Here is a 20,387-nt window from a genome sequence, read left to right as displayed (position 1 = left end):
TGGATGCAGAGCGGGTTACTGATTCAGGAGTAATTCCTCTGCAACAGGAAAACAAGAAGCTGTAACTACTATAAAAACAAAAGAGGGAGAAAATAAAGTTCAGGGCAAAGCTAGTTCAGTCTCTGGCAATACAAAAAAGTACTGATGAAAGCAAACAGTCTGAGTCAGAAGAAAAACCATAATCTATAATGATCTGTATTGCAGCAATGACATAAAAATGTAATGCGTAAAGTGGAAAGTCTTTACTGTGAAACTAAGATTTTTGGATGGCAGGTGTATGAAAATCAGCAGCAACAGCGTCATCATACAGGAGCAGACACGCTATGTGTAGCCTGTTACTGCAGTCTCACACGATCAGTTGTTATGAATATTAAACCAGGTGGTGATAGCAAACTGATTTATAGCCTGGAAAATTCAGCTTATTAGATTTTAAACTTAATTTACAATCCATGCACAGGATGGTTTCTTGAAATAAACTCAGTTTGTTTTTATATGGGGGGGTCTTTCCTATTGTTTTTTTAGTGGAGCGACAGATTGTTTTTATTTTTTTCTCCAATGTGTCCCTGAAAATATACATGCATTGCCACTCAATCAGACTGCAGTCATTCAGAGATGAGTTCAAACAATGATCCATTGTGTGCAGTGAGTTCAGTCGATCAGAGAAAAACCCAATCTGTTTGTTCTGTGGGTTTAATATCAAGCAGAACCCTCATGAGGCGAGACATTCACCACCAGACTAATGGTAGAAAATGTCTGGAAGAAGTTCACCTTCCGCCACTATGGGCACTAATCTCAAAATAACTTGTTTAATGATGCCTTTAAATTATTCTTTTCCTACTATGGGATAATGATACATACAAAATGGAACGCTTAAGGAGAACAAAGTGAGCATGTTTAAATATATTTTGGATTTGATCTCATAAACATAGAGTGAAAATTATATATAAAAGCTAAAATTGAAATACCTCAATCAATTTAAAAGAAATCACCTGCTTTGTTTGCTCATCTGAACACCTTGTCTTAAAGAAATAACAGAGTTTCTATGACAGGATGCTTTGCTTTATCCATATCAAAACCCTTTGCAATGAGTTTTGTTTTAACACTGAAAGTAGAAAGTTGAATTTATCCTGTATCCATTCATTTATCTAAGTTATTCCATAAACCACTATTGTTTGCACCAAAACAAACCTCAGTTTACGGGATGAAATATTTATCTTTTTGGAAGCTTCACATTGACAAACTATGCATTTAAAAACATAAAAAAAACTGAACAGCGTATGGAGATAAGTTAACAATCATTTTCCTCCTGGACAGATTTACATGAAACCGGATGTTGTGTTTCTGTAAGAGAAAAGATAGAAATATCTGTTTTATTGGCATTTAAAATTTCTGGCATTACAGCAATAAAACCTTTGTTTTTAAAGCTCACCTGTATGTTTCCATTTCAGTTTAACTTTAGTGATGAGCTCCTAGTCTCAGAATTTAGAAGGCCTCTATGCCATCACCCTTATCTTTATCTATTAACATATTTTTATATGGCTATTTAAAAACTACTATCAGTAAATCTAATCTCCTCCATTATAATTATCTGCAGCCCTTTCTTTGGAACAACTGAGGGTCTCAGACCAGAACACATCTTTTACATGTCAGCTATAAAGACTCAGGCTGTGAGGTTTGCAGTCCACTGGAGACAAATCACCATTTCATAATCACTGCACATTAACTGGACAGTATGGTCTGATGGAGATTAAAATGTCTAAAAAAGATCATTATATTCCAGTATAGAAAAAACCCCCACAAAAAAGAAGGTTATTCTGCAACCTTTCATATCTAAAGAGTCATTTTGCTCTGAGTCTGGCTAAGTAGAAGTCCTTTAGAGCCACAAAATATGATAGGATTTTTATTAATAAAACACAGTTTATTATTTTATTTGAATATCTGTCATTATTTGCATTTTTAGCTTTTAAAATAAGAAAAAATATAAAACGATTATAGAGAGTAAACATTGATTTTCTTCAAAGGGATACTATTTAATGTAAAAAGAAATTATAATAATAGAATAAGCTAAGAAAAATAGCTCTTAAACATATCTATTGTTCTTTTATTGTCATTCTGTTGTGAAAATTCAATAATATATTCTTTAAAAAACACAAACGCTTCTAAGACTGCTATTTGTTATTATAGTACATTAGTTTATTCTGTATATTGTTTTTAGCCACTGCAAAGAGGCATTGTCGAGGGTTGAAAGAGCCACAGGTTGCAGATCCCCGTTCAAGCGTTTTATTGTAGTGAAGCAGACATGTTCATCATCTCACATCCTTTCCGATTATCCACATGTTGTCAATCTGATGAAATCTTCTTTATTACAGCAGTTTCTGTTTTAAAGTTTTATGTCATATCATCACTTCATCATTTAACAAATCAATAAATTTTATATATTTTTTTTCTGGACCCTGCATTGCAAAAACGATCTAGAAATAAGTAAAAATTTCTTAAATTACGTGTATTTACCCTTAATTTGAGCAGGTAAATGAGGTAGTTGGCCAATGGAATGAGTAATGTTACTCCTAAAATAAGATAATTAGATGATATGCACTTGAAATAGGACAATGCAATTGTGTTTTCTTATTTTAAGTGTAAATTGTCTTGTTCAATTGGCAAAATGTCTCTTTTACCTCCTCAATTCAAGAACAAATGCACTTATTTTAAGAAAAAATTACTTATCTAGATTTAGATTTTTTGCAGTGTGTTAATTAAAGGTGTCGCCTTTTTTGGAAAACACTTTCAATATATTCAATACACTTTGGTCGTCGGACAAACTCCGCCGCTGAGAGTTACTCACCAAAGCTGTTTTTAAAAGAATGAATCCGAATGAATTTCCAAGCGAATGAATAAACCTAAACCAGCTACATGTTCTCTCTTTTTTTCATACCCAGTCATTCATGTCCTTCAAGACTTTTCAGTCGTGTCTCATGAATCATTATGATTCATGAGAGTCCAGACTCAGCCACTCTGGGACCATGTAGCTTTCAGGTGTGCTATTTGAAATAAGCTCGGGCTATTGCATTCACTGCTGGCAAATTTGACCAAATGGCCCCTTTTAGGCTTCTTTGCTCAGGCATAGAGCTGTTAATAAAAGGATGGATTCATGCAGGTTAAAAGTGTCATAATCTTATTGGAGATTTCACACTGCCTGTCAGACCTGGTGAGCGTCAAAGGCTGAGATTTCAGCATTTAACATTCTGCTCTCACTGTGTTACAGCCACGGGCCACTCTGGAAGAGTTACCTTCTCTGGATGAATTAAAGCTAAAACTCTCCTAGTTTCACTGGAAAAAAATAACATGCATGAGAGGTTTGGTAATATACAAATGTTTGGCTTATGGTCTTCAAAATAAGATAGAAGTAAGTGAATCTGAGATTGGTTTAAAATAATTTTAAAACTTGTACATTTTGCTGAAAACTTACTTTATTTTTGGCAGCAAACCTAACTCTGTGTCTCAATCAAATTAGAAAAAAACCCACCAAATCCAAATAAAATGATTAAAATACAGTGAGAGTAAACATGAAGAGTGCAGTTAGGTGTCTCCATGTGAGTGTAAAAGAAATGTAAACCTGGAGAGCTTCCAGCTGTTCCCCACAGCTGGGCTCTGCATCAATGAAACCGTCCATCAAACACACAGAACTGCCAACACCACGCTTTTCATGCTACGCTACTAACAAACTGCTTTTATTCCTTTATTTTAGATATCTTCATGAATGCTTAATTGCACCATATATATTTAATGCTCTGAACTTCCATATCAATGCATTTTTTTGCACCATGTCTTTTATCTCTCACACTGTTTACATTTGATTACTGCTGCACTTTAAGAAAATGGAAATGTCAAGAGAATTTCGTTTTGTGCGGCAGTGACAATAAAAGTTGTCTAAGTCTAATTAAACAACAATAAATAACTGTGTTCATTTGTGTTCATTTATTAATATGGATGCTTCCAGATTAAAGAGAAAGGGACAGAGGTTTTTTCCAACAAGGATTCATTGATATATTTGTTTTCCTTTGCTCTGTTGCTGAGTTTGTCCTCTGATTTTATTGATTATATTTGAAATATGTATGTAGATACTTAAAATGGGAAAGAGCAAAAAAATAAAAAGCTCCAAATTGTCTATTTCTATCAAAACATTGTATTGCATTGTATGTTTTTTTTTAAAGGACTTGTGTTATTTATAATTCTGTCATCTAAAATCTATTTTTCCTTTTTGGTGTTTTTGCCTCCATATAGATTGGATCTTTTTTACTATTGTCATGCGCTTAAAACGGAGCAATTTCTTTTATTGTGACGCAATGCTGTGAAGACAAAGAATAAGGTAATGTTGCACATTCATTTCAGTAGGAGAATCTGGGCTTCAAGAGTTTTCAGTTTTTACAAACCCTTAACACAATTTGCCGAGCAACTGAATGAATGAGCGCCTCTGTGTCAATAGCGAACAGATGTTTCTTTGCTGGTTTGGTTTTTAGTAAACATTTGTTGAAGTATTTTTCGGTAAGTAACACTTTCGATTATGGATTTGCTTTTTCCAAGCAGGAAAACTAAAAACTGTTTTAGTTTTGAAAGGGTTTTAGTCTTCCGGGGTGAGCTTTGGTGAAGTCATCTGACTTGAAAAAGCACTAAAAGTTGTATCTTTCTCGTAGTAAAAATGAAGACTGACCTGAAATGAGGCAGAAGAGACTGACAGGAATTCATTAAATACTTTATTTTGTGTCCACTTCACTAAGTCAGATATTCCTAGAAGTTTAACCATCGATCCATGCTTCCTTTCCTATGTGCATGCACCCTAACACTTTGGTTCACTGAGGTCCTTTCATGAAAAAATAAATTAAAAAATCATATCATCTTTGGTCTATGAGTGAAATGTCTTACTAGCCTTTTTCAGACTGCTAGACATAATAGGAGATATTGTCTTTTGGATCTTTTATTCATGTTATAGCCTCTCTGTGTTTAGTTGAAAGAAATAAAAACTTTGTTACAGAAGTGTCAAGTAACAAAATATAAATACTTTGTCACATCACTGAAGTAGAAATGTCGGCTATCTATACTTTATGGGAGGAATTATTTTTTTAACAGCTTTTTACTTCTACTGCTTACATTTTTATTTGATTTTTTTTGCAATTATCTATTTTATTTTGGCTCATTTTTGTTATGTTGGTATTTAAAAAAAATCAAAACCATCAAAATAATTTGTTTCACCCAGACAATTTCTTTGTGGTTGGACTGCACCAACTCGTTGTTCTCCGCATACCAAAATAAATTACATTTTTTATTTAATTACATAAATAAAAACAAAGTTAAATTTCACATTATTGCTTTTAGTTACAAGTCTAAGAAATTTAAGTATAAGGAAATTATTTTCCAGAATTGTAGAAACAGGTTTCTTAACAGGGTAGTGCAGTAAAGCATCTGTCCTGTATTACTTTCACTTTTATACTTAAAGTAGTTTTAAAAATTGTGTTTTACACTTTTACTTGAGTAAAAAGCTTAAGTTGATTCTTTAACTTCTACAAAAGTGTTTATACCTACTTTAGTAATACACTCATACTTTTGACACCTCTGTTCATTTATGATTTAACTAAAGAGGTGATTTTACTTTCCTTGCTCTCTAAACCATAATTCGAAAAATTCCTTTTGCATTCTCTCTGTCTGATATAAACATTTATTTCAGGATTGTAAACATTTAGTGGTGGCAAAGAAAGAGCACAACTCTGTATATTTAGTCATCTAGCTTTGAGATTGTACAATTTGTCATTTTCAAAATTCCTTTTATGAGTTGATTCAAATAGAAGCAAAAATGTGTTTTAGTACAGTGAGGAAAATATGGTATATGGATATGCATGGGACTTATTTTAACTAGCTCCAAAAAGAATCAAAGCTGTTATACCAATGTAATACTATAATTAATTAATACTTTGAGTGGCAGATGTTGAATTATGGTTTTAAAGTCGGTGAGGTCAAATTTTAATGTACATCAAGGCATTTCAAAGTACTTTATATGATCGAATCCTCAGAATGAATGTGCAGTAAAATCACTAAAAACATCAATCAAGTACACAGAAAGACATCAAAACATCTGAATTTTGACACAAAATCATAAAAACACATGATAATCATAGAAAGATGGTAAATGTTTGATCACATGTTTATTTTTTAAACCAGTTTTTCATCTGATTTTGTTAACGGACTACTAATCAAAGGCAGCTCTAAACAGGTGGGTCGTCAGCCTTGAAACTTAAGCCTTGTTTTATCTTTTTTTGGCAGTTTTCTAGGAGTTTTTTCCGGATTAAAGATGCATAAAATGTCATGATCTGCCACTCTGCACCTTTTGTTTCTGTGTAAGTTTTAATTTTGGGGTCTCAGTTATGCTTTATTTAATATTATTCTGTTTTGTCAAGATTTATATCATTTATGCTTTTATATATTCCTTGATCCGGTTTTAGTTAGTTATTCCTTCTCTTATCCTCTAGTTTCCCCCTTGGTTAATCCTTATTTTATAGTCATCCGTTTTATTCCTCTTTAGCCTTATTTAAGTCCTTTTCTAATTATAGCTAAGCCCTGTTTTCCCTGGTTGCTCTTTGCTGCCCCCTAGTTTCCTTTTCCTTTCCCTTGGCTCCTTTCTAGCTGTTTCTGTCCACACCTGCTCCCAGTTAACTGATTACTCCTCTCCTGGTTCTGTCTCCCATATATAATCATCCTCTGCAGCTCATTTGTGCTGGTTTCTTATTGTTCCTCATGTGAGTTTTCATTGGCAACTCCTGTTTTTTGGTTTTCTGTATTTTGTTATTTTTGCTTCTTCTGCCTTAGATCTGCATTTCATCAGCACAGGCTAAACTCTGCCTTCTTTCTTTCTGCTTTTGGGTCCTCCAAATACCTCCACATAACCTGACATAAAAACTGAGGCTGTTTTTCCATGTTTGGTTCTGGGGTTATGAAGCAGTGTTGAGCCAGAAAACTTGAGTGTTCTTCAAGGTTGGAATGATGATGGTAAGCCTTTAATGTATTAAAGGAATAGTACACCCAAAACATGATTAGCCTTCATTTTCTACTCACCCCCATGCTGAACAACACTCTGGAGTACTTTTTTGATATCTCAAATGCATCTGGAGATCTGGGAGGCTTCTTGCTGTCTGCTGACATTCAAATAATGGAGGTCTATGGTGACCGAGACAGAAAGGTCCATAAAAGTCCACAAAAAACGTGTCAATATTCCTCCATACTGCTCGTCCAATGTATTCCAAGTGTCCTGAGTGGGTAGCATCCAGAATTTACTCGAAACGAAGTCATTTAGAATGTTTTTAGAGCGCGCACACGCGCGCTCACGACGCTACGGAAGCCGGCAGATCAAACAAGATGAAAGTGCGCATTCAGCGTCTGCTCTTCCAATAATGCAAGCGTAGAAGAAGAAATGTGCTGTTTACCTGTGCAAAGAAAGAAACAACGAAAGAAAAATATCCGAGGACTTCAGTGTTGAGGAAGAGCATGAGTTCTTTGCCGAGCTGAATGCGCTGGTTTGGTCTGCCGGCTTCCGTAGCGTCGTGAGCGCGCGTGTGCGCGCTTTCAGGAAATCCTATACACTACTGTTTATGCTCTAAAAACATTCTAAATGACTTAGTTTCGAGTAAATTCTGGATGCTACCCACTCAGGACACTTGGAATACATTGGACGAGCAGTATGGAGGAATATTGACACGTTTTTTTGTGGACTTTTATGGACCTTTCTGTCTCGGTCACCATAGACCTCCATTATTTGAATGTCAGCAGACAGCAAGAAGCCTCCCAGATCTCCAGATGCATTTGAGATATCAAAAAAGTACTCCAGAGTGTTGTTCAGCATGGGGGTGAGTAGAAAATGAAGGCTAATCATGTTTTGGGTGTACTATTCCTTTAATATCAGTAATTCAAAGTCTATTCTCTGAGCAACAGAGAACCAGTGGGAGGACTTTGTGCTCTATTTTTCAGCCTTAGTGAGAACACAAGCAGCAGCATTTTGGGTTAGCTGCAGTGGTCTGTTAATTTGTTTTTGTTTTTTTTGGCAGACTTGCTGCAGTAATCAATGAACTAAAAGAGTGAGTTTATTTAGATTTTGACATCATTCCTTTAATTCTGGAAATGTTCTTCAGTTAGTAGAAAGCTGTAATTATGATTGTTGTCTCTGAAGGTTAAGATCTGAGTCCATTACTGCATTCAGATTGTTCACAGGTTGTTGTAGCTGAAGCTAAGCTCTGAATTTTAATTGCTCTTTCTTAAGTCCAAAGAGAATAACTTAAATTTTGTAAATACAGCCCTGTGTTTTGGGAAAAAGTATTCATCTCTGTAATAAATAATAATGATACTCACTGTTCTAAATGTTTTTTTCTTCTTCCATCTGTTATTTTCAAACATGACTTTGGCAATAATTTGGTTTAATCTTGGCTTTTTATTTATTTTTTCACCTATTTAAACTTTTAAAAAGAAGTTAACTTTACACTATACTTATAAGCAAGGGTGTAGGAATATGTTTACAATTGGGGGGGACACATGTCGGAAATCTGAGATTCGTAAATATTCAACAGAAACATATCTTAAGTACGCTACTTAAAAAAAGGCTATTTAATCTTTTACTTTATTCCTTTATAAATGTGTTTGCAAAAATAATGCATTTAAAATTAACATAATGCATTTGTTCATAAGATGTGAGCATATCACCAAACAAAATGACTGGAGTCTTTTATTAAGCAAAGGGAGATGTCTTTCAAGGGCTTCAGCCCTTGGCATATTTAGTGTCCGCATACGCACTAGAAAATCTAAACAATTCAGTAGGCCACACAAGTGCAAAGTTTGATATGTTTTATTTTGTCAAACTTGCAATAATGGTCAAAAATGAATTTATATAGGTTGACTGACAGAGGGAGCTGACAGTGTGTTGAGGAATTATGGACAGGGCGCTTTGAAGCATCTGGTTCAAAAACGCATTATCAACCTTTGGTAGAAATCCATCCATCCTTCCATTTTCTGTACACCCTGTCCCTTAGTGGGGTCGGGAGGTGCTGGTGCGGGGTCCACCCTAGACAGGTGGCCAGTCTGTCCAGACCTTTGGTAGAAATGGCGCCTTTAATTCCAATTTGCAGTACAGAACAGAGAAAACTACAGAGTTGTCAATGTTGTGTTAATCTGTTTATAGTCTAAAAAGAGGAGCCAGCAGTTTATTTGAGGAAATAAAGATGCAGAAGTTAATTAGTTGGTTAATTAGTGGTTGTGCAGCAGTCCACTGCACGACCAATGCGGCCGCCGCTGCTAAGAATTAGAATTAATTCTCCCTGTGGTTAACTAACGATCAGGAGCGCGGCAGGTATAACATCTGTCCATTTCGGCGAATCAAAACCATGCAAAAAATAAAAAATCCTCGTAAAACGCACGCCCAGACCGGGCTAATTTCAACACAAGTTGTGTTAGGTGACTGTTACTCACACTGACGTTTCTCTTTTAAAAAAATATGAGTAAGTCCTGCTGCTGTTTCAGCCTTTTAGTTGGTGGTGGCATTGTACTGAAATGAGATATAAAAAAAAAAATATATAAAAAAAACATTATGGCTAGCGTGGCAAACGTCTAGAGAAAGTTAGCAGTTAAATATTGGATGAGTGATCAGCCCAAGACTACGGAAGAGGATTAGGGCCACTGGAAAAAAAAAAGTTAAGTGATTTTTACATTTTATTTCAGTTTAATACGGGAAAAAGTCAGAATTCTGACTTTTATTTTCAGAATTAAGACTTTTTTTTTCTCAGAATTCTGACTTTTTTTCTCAGAATTTTGAATCTTAATGTAGATGGACACCATGAAGGCAGAGATGTGGAGCACTCAGCTTCACTGACAAAGATGTGAGTTGTTTGAGAGAGCCAGTGACACATTGGTGGAAAATGACAGAATTAGGCAACTTTTTACGTGCCCGAGGGGTCCCCCCATTAATGGAGGAGCAGAAGGTCATTAAAACAAGAGATCTAGTCTCTAAAAGAGACATGGCTATGGCTTGATGCTAACATGTTTGTTGTTAAACATACTTTTGTTGTATTACATTTGTGTTGTGTTTTCCAAATAGTGTAGAAAATTAATGGTAGGTTTATAATTTTTACCTTTTATGAGCAGGACAGGAAGCAGAGAAGTGTAGCATTACCTCCAACTAGTTAAACTCATAATTATGAAGTTATTCAACAAATTCCTGAAGTAAAAAAGTGCAACTTTTATTTTTTATTTATTTTTATTTTGTTTTACCAGATTTGTTGATTAATTTCAGAATTATGTATTCCTTCCAAATTTCCAAATCTGAAGAATTTTTTTAAACCAATATCTACATTATTTAACATTTAGTTTGTTTTAGCAGTACTTCCTGTTATATTTCTTTATACGTATATTTAACATTTTCTTGCACAGCAAGCTCAGCAGATTTGAAATTGTGTGCTTGTGTAAACACAAGTAGTCAATCTTTACTCTAAACATATATTCTGGTTATTTTTTAGTTAGCCCTTCTTGTTTTTATATATCTGTATAGTACCCCCCCCCCCCCACCAAAAAAAACTGTAAATTGATTAGAAACATTAATCATCTGTCAGATTTCTGAGAAAAAAGTCAGAATTCTGAGATTAAAGTCAGAAATCTGAGAAAAAAGTCAGAATTCTGACTTTAATCTCAGAATTCTGAGAAAAGTCAGAATTCTGACTTTTTCCCCCATGTTAAACTAAAAAAAAAAATTAAAAATCAGTTAACTTTTTTCAGTGGCCCTAATCCTCTTCCTACAAGACTAAGATGCCTAAACCAAAAAGATTCAGTTTCTGTATATGAAAGTGAACTGACAACAAGACGTTATAAATAAGCAATATTCATAGCAGCATTCCGGACAGACCATTTTACCTCATTCACAAGTTTCTGACTTTCTGTATCGCTGTTTCCCTCTGAGTGCTCAAACGCTCAACAGTTCACAGAGGGGAGGGGGAGTACAGTGACGTAACGCTATGCTGCGCCTTCAAAATAAAAGCACGATAGTTAAAAAATTGTCAAAATCTAATATTTTGCGGTACAATTTTTGGGGGGGACATATCCACCTGGCTTTTATATTGGGGGGGACATGTCCCCCCCGTCCCCCCCGCTTCCTACGCCGCTGCTTATAAGAAAGACTACCTGTAAGATAATAATAATTGAACTTTATTGATCTCACATTGGAGAAATTTATATCTGCATTTAACCCATCCCCTTGTGGAGCAGTGGGCTGCCATTGTGTGGCGCCCAGGAAGAAGTGTGGGGTTAAGGGACCCAGAGTGCAGACTGGGGATCGAACCGGGTACTCGCAACCTTCTCAGAGCACAAGCGCACTGCGCTAAACCACTTGGCCAATATTTTTTTAAAATCTTTTTCTTAATACAATCCACGTATTTCAATGTGTGACTTTTATTCTCTTTAACTATCTGTGTGGCCTCCATGCTGCTCAAATTTTTCTTTTCTTTTCTCTGTCCAGCACTTTAATATGTATATAAATTATAATAATCTTTTTTTGCTGCAGAAGCGTCTCCTAATATTTTACCAAATCTGAAATGATAATATTTATATATATATATAATGGAAAATCAAAGAAAACATCTGTACCAGCCTATTTTGGAATTACAATTTAAACAGATTTTGCAAATCTAAATCTTTCAGATCTGCAATTCAACATTTCACTTTTTAAAGCTTTCCTTATTCGGATATGTCAAAATCCTCCTTCTACAACAACAGCAGTACTAAAACTAGCATGAAAAAAATCACAATCAATAAAAAAAGCTCCAATCTAATTAGATTTTCTCTTGAAACATCTTTATTGATGACGGAGGTTGAAGCGATATTTTGAGAAATATGAATCTGATCTCCGTTTCCATGGTGTCTCTATGGAATTAATTAGCATATGTGCTATACTTAACACAAGAATGCGTAAAAGACTTCTTCTGTAATAAGTTTTCTTTTTCCAGGGAGCAACTTAATTATGTTTGTGGTTAATACAGGAGGGATATAGATAGAAATATTAGGTAAACATGTGGTTATGTTTGAGTTTGTACAGAGGATCAAGTGTGGTTTTATAACAGAAAATTACACATGCAATCAGAGGTAATGTGTGTGACAGAGTTACAGTAAAGGAACTTATTTCTTCTTTGTTTTCTTGGAAGCCATTACATGCTAATCATACACCCAGATCATAGAAAATAGTTTTAATTTTGAGCTAATTCTTTAATGGCTCTCAATGATAAAAAGGAATTTCTATGAGAAAGCACCATTATATAATATATTAGTGTTATATTAAAGAGACAGAGAGCGCCAAGTTGACTCAAAATAAGATGTAGGCTACAAAATTGACCTGCAGGATGTTAAAATCTTTTCTTCAACATGCAGCAACTTTCACTGTAGTTTCAGTCAACTTACAGGATGCAGGTGCTCACATCCAGTCCTCAAGAGCTACTATCCTGCAACAATTTGATGCAACCATTTTTAACACACCTGAATCAAATGAGTGGCTCATTACCTCGCCTCTGCTGAGCTAAATGAGAGGCTTTAGGCTTTAGATTCAGGTGTGCTAGAGAAGAGATGCATCTAAAAGTTACTGGATAGTAGCTCTTGAGCACCCTTGTGTTAAAGGGTTAGCACTAGCATTTAGTGAACAACATGAGTAGTTTACATGATATTTACCTGGGAGGTCAGGGTGGTACCAGAAAAAGGGAAAAAAAAAAAACATACGGGAAAAAATTCTAGAAAACTGCAAACATGCAAACTCCATTTGCCTTAAGGCAACAGTGCCACAAACTGTAACCAAGCAGCTTTATTCAAACAAAGGTTTACGTTTTTCTGTTGAAAAGCTGTTTTTAATAGGATCTGTCTAGATACAATTAAAAAGATGTGCAACCAGCTATAATAACATCTGAAGAAAAGAGGAAGAAAAAAAAAAAAAAAGGCTTTGCAGTGTTGCCACCAGGAAAGAACGTCAAGCTTGATTTAAGACTGTAGCTGTATGTGTTGAGTAATATATAATTTTTGGAACATATTGAATCTCCTGTTGGGACATAACATCTGTTGGCAACAAGAAAAGAGAGATAATGATGAGTGAGGGGGGGCTGCTGCTTATCTACAGCGGTCATTTGGTCAGAGGCAGGGTAGATTCAGGAAAGGTCACCAGTGCATCAACACAGGACAAAACTGCAGCCACACATTCATTCTGAAGAGAAATTTAGAGTGATTAGTTCACACACATACATATATATATATATACATATATATACATATATATATATATATATATATATATATATATATATGTATATATATATCCTGTAGAAAGCTGGAGAACCCAGAGAGAGCCTACACAGCAGAGAGCATACAAACCAAAGACTGTAATGAGAGCCCAGGACCTTCAAGGCACCAGTACCGTTTATCCACTGCACCGATGTATAGGGAAGTATTAGCAAACAGAAAACATGTATTACTGCACTTTATAGGTATTACACTCACCGGCCACTTTATTAGGTACACCTGTCCAACTGCTCGTTAACACTTAATTTCTACGCAGCCAATCACATGGCGGCAACTCAGTGCATTTAGGCATGTAGACATGATCAAGACAATCTCCTGCAGTTCAAACCAGGCATCAGTATGGGGAAGAAAGGTGATTTGAGTGACTTTGAACGTGGCATGATTGTTGGTGCCAGAAGGGCTGGTCTGAGTATTTCAGAAACTGCTGATCTACTGGGATTTTCACGCACAACCATCTCTAGGGTTTACAGAGAATGGTCCAAAAAAGAAAAAACATCCAGTGAGCGGCAATTCTGTGGGCGGAAATGCCTTGTTGATGCCAGAGGTCAGAGGAGAATGGCCAGACTGGTTCGAGCTGATAGAAGGGCAACAGCGACTCAAATAACCACCTGTTACAACCAAGGTGGGCAGAAGAGCATCTCTGAACGCACAGTACGTGGAACTTTGAGGCAGATGGGCTACAGCAGCAGAAGACCACACCGGGTGCCACTCCTTTCAGCTAAGAACAGGAAACTGAGGCTACAATTTGCACAAGCTCATCGAAATTGGACAATAGAAGATTGGAAAAACGTTGCCTGGTCTGATGATCTCGATTTCTGCTGTGACATTCGGATGGTAGGGTCAGAATTTGGCGTCTACAACATGAAAGCATGGATCCATCCTGCCTTGTATCAACGGTTCAGGCTGGTGGTGGTGGTGTCATGGTGTGGGGAATATTTTCTTGGCACTCTTTGGGCCCCTTGGTACCAATTGAGAGTCGTTGCAACGCCACAGCCTACCAGAGTATTGTTGCTGACCATGTCCATCCCTTTATGACCACAATGTACCCAACTTCTGATGGCTACTTTCAGCAGGATAATGCGCAATGTCATAAAGCTGGAATCATCTCAGACTGGTTTCTTGAACATGACAATGAGTTCACTGTACTCAAATGGCCTCCACAGTCACCAGATCTCAATCCAATAGAGTATCTTTGGGATGTGGTGGAACGGGAGATTCGCATCATGGATGTGCAGCCCACAAATCTGCGGCAACTGTGTGATGCCATCATGTCAATATGGACCAAACTCCCTGAGGAATGCTTCCAGCACCTTGTTGAATCTATGCCACGAAGAATTGAGGCAGTTCTGAAGGCAAAAGGGGGTCCAACCCGTTGCTAGCATGGGGTACCTAATAAAGTGGCCGGTGAGTGTATATCTTAAAGCATATACTGGGTGTTTTTGGGTATTACTGGGATGGGATACATTCGAACATCCCCAAATTTGTGTTTTTTTTCCCCCTCTTTTGCAGAATAGATCCATCTATTAGCGGCTACAATATCCTCCACTACTGGTTTCCTACAAATCACGCCACATCCATCGTACTGATGGAAAAGGTTGAAGAAATGTCTAAAGCAGTAGAGAAGGGAAACTATTCTGTAAGTTATTTTGCTGACCTTAAATAATACTTTTTTAGTTGATTAGAAAGCAAACATCTCCCACATATTTCCTTCACTGATGATGCCATGTTGTTCCACGCTGAAGAAAATGTGATATAAATGGGAAAAAAAGTTTTTTGTTTTTTTTTAAGGAAAAATTTACATAAAAATATAATGAAATTTAGAAAACAACAACCGGAAATTTAGTCAACATTTCTGTTGATATGGAGATGGTGTTGTAGTTAAGTGTGGAAGGGAAGATACATTTCTTTGTTATTGTCAGAGGCGTGCACAGACATTTTGGGGGGCAGGTGCTCAGGAGGGGGGGGAGGGCACTTTTTAGCGCACGTGTAACACTTAATTATAAAAAAAAATAAACGCATGTTGAATGAAATTTGACTTTTATTTGTAACATTCTCTAAACGTGAGTTTTCAATGGAAAAAAGTCACATCACCAACAGAACAGACTAAAGCATACTTCTTTCATCTGGCTCATCTCCCTGTTTTCCCTCACCCATCTGCTCTCCCTCATCCTGGTCTTTTTCTGTCTCTGTGTCTTCCCTGAACTCTTCCTCATCTCCTGTCCTGGTAGATGTTGATGGTATAGAGCTTCCCTGCTGTGACTGGCTACAATATATTAATAATAACCATCATGACAATAATAATAATAATAATGATAATAATAATAATAATAATAATAGCTTTAACAAATATGCCACATTAGTTTAAATAATGGGCTATTAAGGCAACATGACTGGAAGTCTTGTCACGTGGATATGACTTATGGTAGCCTACAAAATAATAGCTATTTTAATACCTGCTGCACAAACCACTTAAAAATAAAATGTGAACAGCTTTTAAGATTTTTCAATATGATAAACCTTCCTTTCTTGGCATTGTGCTGCAATTACTAAATCAATATACAATTAAGACAATAAAGAGACCAAAATGTGTTAATTTATGTTGCCTAACAAAACCTATACAACAGAAAACGTTTGTCTTAACACATAGATTTGTACAGAAGAGGATTAGGGCCACTGAAAAAAAAAAAAGTTAACTGATTTTTAAATTTTATTTCAGTTTAACATGGGAAAAAAGTCAGAATTCTGACTTTTTTATTGTCAGAATTCTGAGATGAAAGTCAGAATACTGAGCAAAAAGTCAGAATTATGAGAAAAAAGTTAGAATTATGAGATTAAAGTCAGCATTCTGACTTTTTTCCAATACTAAACTGAAATAAAATTTAAAAATCAGTTAACTTAATTTTTTTTTCAGTGGCCCTAATCCTCTTCAGTAGATTTGCAATTGCAAACTCTACCAAAATTATTTGTAGCCTATGTGGTCGTCCTCACGTTATCTGTCATTGACTTGGGCTACAGTGTAAAACTTTCAGAATCAGAATCAGGTTTATTGCCATTGTTAGTGAAGGAGTTCACAAACTAGGAATTTTTTATGGTACAATCGTGCAACATGAAACATATAATATGGAATAGGTAAATAAAATTATAAAAATATCTAAAAACTGTGGGTATACGTCATGCAATAAAATAGACTAATGTATACACTTAAGATAAAAAATATGGATACAAAATATAAAAAGTAAAATAGCATCTTACAAGGAGACAACTAGTTTATCTGGTGACCAGTCGGCAAAATGCGTGTTTGGTGCTGCTGAATGAGACATTTTAATGCACAACAAAATGCAAGATTCTGCTTGATCTGTATATTACCTGGCTAATGGGGCACGGGAGAAGCAGCCTGTCAGCGACCGTTCCTGCTATCTGAAAACTGCTATGATGCTGCGCATCTGGCATGCCCTGCGGGCGACCGAGCGAGTTCACGTGACAAAGGAAGAGAGAGAGGCTGGTCGGGTGTGCGCAGGTAGGTCGGTCATTTCGGGGCATTGTTTCAGTCGTTTTTAATGGCTCAGGTTTTCAAAAGATCATTTCAAAACCGACCTCAGTAAAATCTTAATAATATTAATAATAATAATAATAAAAAAAAAAAACGAGTTTCAAAAGGGCATTTTCTTTGATAGAGGGCAAACTTCCTAGTGCTTTAGCACCACCTAGTGTCTATGTGTGCACGCCCCTGGTCATTGTTAATGATAAATGTAATTGGAAGTCATTTAAGTAATTAAAAAATGAAATATAAACTTTACTTTATTAGATAGAAAAGTAAAAGATTAACTGAATGATGAAGCCATGTATGTTTATGTTTTATAACTGTGTGATTGTTCTTTATGTGGTTGATTATTGGTAGCCTGACGTAGTCCGACGAGTCTGATACTGCTCCATAGAGCTGTGATTATGGGGCGTGTTTCGAACGAACCAGGAAAAAAAATGCCTCTGCACTCAATTGGATAGATCTACAACCAATAAGAGCAACGGAGTGCGTGACGTATGTTAAGCGAGGCATAGTTGTTGTCCACAAAAATCAAAGCGTGCAGTTTCACGCCTAGAATAAGAAGATGAGACTTGATCGCGTTTCTCTGTTCCTCTTTTAAAATTAATTTGCTGTCTATATCTTCTAGAACAGACCTAATAGCAGAATCTACTCACCCAAACTCTCCAGCGGCAGCCATTATTGTTGTCACCCAAGCGCGCTTTGGTCACGTGGTTGATTACGTTACACTTGATCATCTGTCCATCATCGTATAAAGCCCGCCCTGACAATTTGATTGGATCGCCTGACAGTGGGCGATAATACTCGCGCTACTATGGAGCAGAGCCAGACCGAACTTCCCCGAACTCAAACCTTGTGGGCGGGACTAAGTTCGGACTGGCACCCAGGCTAGATTATTGGGTAATTTGGGGGTCTACCTGTAAAACATATTCCAACTCAATACATATTAACACAAAAGACTCATCAGCATAGAGCAGCAAAGAGAACCAATAAATCCAAAACTCTTACAATTGAAACCGATGATGCTTTATGTCATAACTGCTTTGATGACCAAGGTCCAAAATCCTTTTACAAGTAAAGCTAAAGTAAACATTAATTGCATAAGAAAATATTTATAATTTTAAAGGTTTAGAGATGAAAAAATAAAACATAAAATCAGAATGTATAGCAAAGTTAATGTTACACAGGATTAGTCTATGTCATAGTTTAAAGGTGTAGTGGAAGATTTTTGCAAATTTTTGAAAAAACCCACCTTCTCCACTTCAAAAAAAAAATGCACAAGCACAACCCTGTACCCGCTCCCGAGAGGGAATGTCTATTAAAGGTGTGTGAGAGCGTGCACGAGCACATTTCTCATGCACGCTCTGTTTAAAAGTTACTGTTTGCATTACTTATACAAGCTACTTTCCAAAAGAAGATTTGTATTTTTTCCACTATGTCAGACTCTCCACCGATAAGGGAAAATGGAGAAGAGCACACAGGACGACCTTTACGTAAATATATCATCAGCATGATTGACAAGTAGGAGGACCACTTATTTAGATGATTTAGATGTTCCACCTGAAAAAAGAACATCCTCCACTATTTCTTTAACCTAAAATATAAAAGAATGCAAAATAATGTTTAAAAAAATAAACAAACCCAATATAAGGACTCGTGTTAACTCAGTGAGAAACCTAATGTTTTTTGAGATCCCAACTAGATATTTCTTCCTCTCTTTCTATTTGGATAAATATTTACTGATGTTTACACTATTATGGTATATTTTTTCTAGCATTTTTTTTTTTTTTTTTTTACAATGATAGTGGTTATGTACAAAATAAAAGTTCCCATTGCTACCCCCTTTCATTCATTTTTATTGTTTATGAAACATGAATTGTTTTATTTATGAATTAATTGAATATCAGAATCAAATCAAAGATGACATGTCATATAATATTTTGAGCTCTCAAGAGTGCTATTAGCCATGCACATTTTAAATATTTTATTGGTGATCAAAACAGCTGTGACTAAACATGTCTGCTCTGATGTTGAACATAAAGAACGACTAAACGACGTTTTTACCCAGTTTGCTTCATACTTCCTGTTTAGTCTTTTTTTTTCCAAACTACAATGCATATTTCTATTCATTCATTTGCTTTTTTAAGCAATAATTTGCTTCTTTCTGTGTAAAACAAAGGTAGTTCTACACAAAATTTACCAGAGGGGCCAGGATGGGGGTGCAATAAAAAGTATATTAAGTCAGCCACAAAGCCATAGTTGTATATTACTAATCCAACAGATGAAAACTGGTGTTTTTATCTTAATCCAGCTAATGTCAACAATGGGTGGTGAGGTTGCTTGAGGACCCAGATGCAGAGACAAGTGAAGCAGGGATGAGTTCTGAGAGGTTTAATTGTTGACCAAAAAGCAGCAGAGGCAGAAAACCAGAAATCCAACTCAAAATATAAAACAAACCAAAATCATGGAGACATCAGGGTAGAGACGAGTCTGAGGAGCCAGGGAGAGACGAGCAGAGTAGAAAACACAGCAACAAGAAGGAACCAGCACTGAGAGACTGCAGAGGTGGAGTATTTAACCCCTTGAACCCTACGGACCCACCGGCGGGTCCAGCTGCTACATGACCTTGTAGTTTTACCAAACCCCCAGTTTTGATGTAAAAAACATATTTGGCACAGTTTGGTGACATTTATGGATAAATGTGCCAAAATGGCCTCTCCGCCTAAGAAATTTCTCACTAATACCATTCTAAAATAAATATGATTCATCTGATTGAGTCCACATTTTGTATATTTTTACACAACATTTAGATTTGAAAGTCTGTACTACTTTTTTGTGCTATAAATAATATTTTGGTAGTGTTTTGCAATGTTTATTTCAAAGAAAATTTTGGCGAGGTTCAAAAATTGCAAAATATTTTGTATTTTGTCCCTAATATTTCAGGCAGGGTCAAAGCTACAATGGTGCTGACACCAGAAAACCATTCTATGACATCTTACCTTTACAGACGTACCAAAAGTTTCTTCTTAAATCTAATAGCTTTGGGGCTATAAGTTATTTACTTTTGTGTGTTTTTGTCAGGCAGAAATTTATTTATATCCCCTTAGGGTGTAAGAGGTTAAGGACAACCAAACAAAAGGATGGACTAACGAGCTGAATGGGGAGCAGGTGTGGGTGGAACTGGCAAGAGGGAATCCAAGGGAAAAGAAAACAATCACAAGGGGGCAACAGAGAGTAACTAAAGAATGCTTGAAGATCATGGAAAATAACAAAACAACTGATAACAGAAAACTGAAAACTCAGAGTCACAACAAATAAGAACCATAACAGCTAAAGCTTAAAGGTGACTGATATTTTTTAATAATTTAGTAAAGGTGAGAAATTTATTTGGTCCAAGGAACAAATCAGCTTCAAACTGCAAAAATGGTCCATATAATCAGGCTCTAGCCAAAAAACCTTTGATAACAAAGAGCAGATTCTGTTAGATTAATAATCT

Source organism: Cyprinodon tularosa, unplaced genomic scaffold (assembly GCF_016077235.1).
Source record: "Cyprinodon tularosa strain WSP-4 unplaced genomic scaffold, ASM1607723v1 ctg42, whole genome shotgun sequence".
Lineage (NCBI taxonomy): Eukaryota > Metazoa > Chordata > Actinopteri > Cyprinodontiformes > Cyprinodontidae > Cyprinodon > Cyprinodon tularosa.
Note: the sequence above shows the minus strand (reverse complement) of the source record.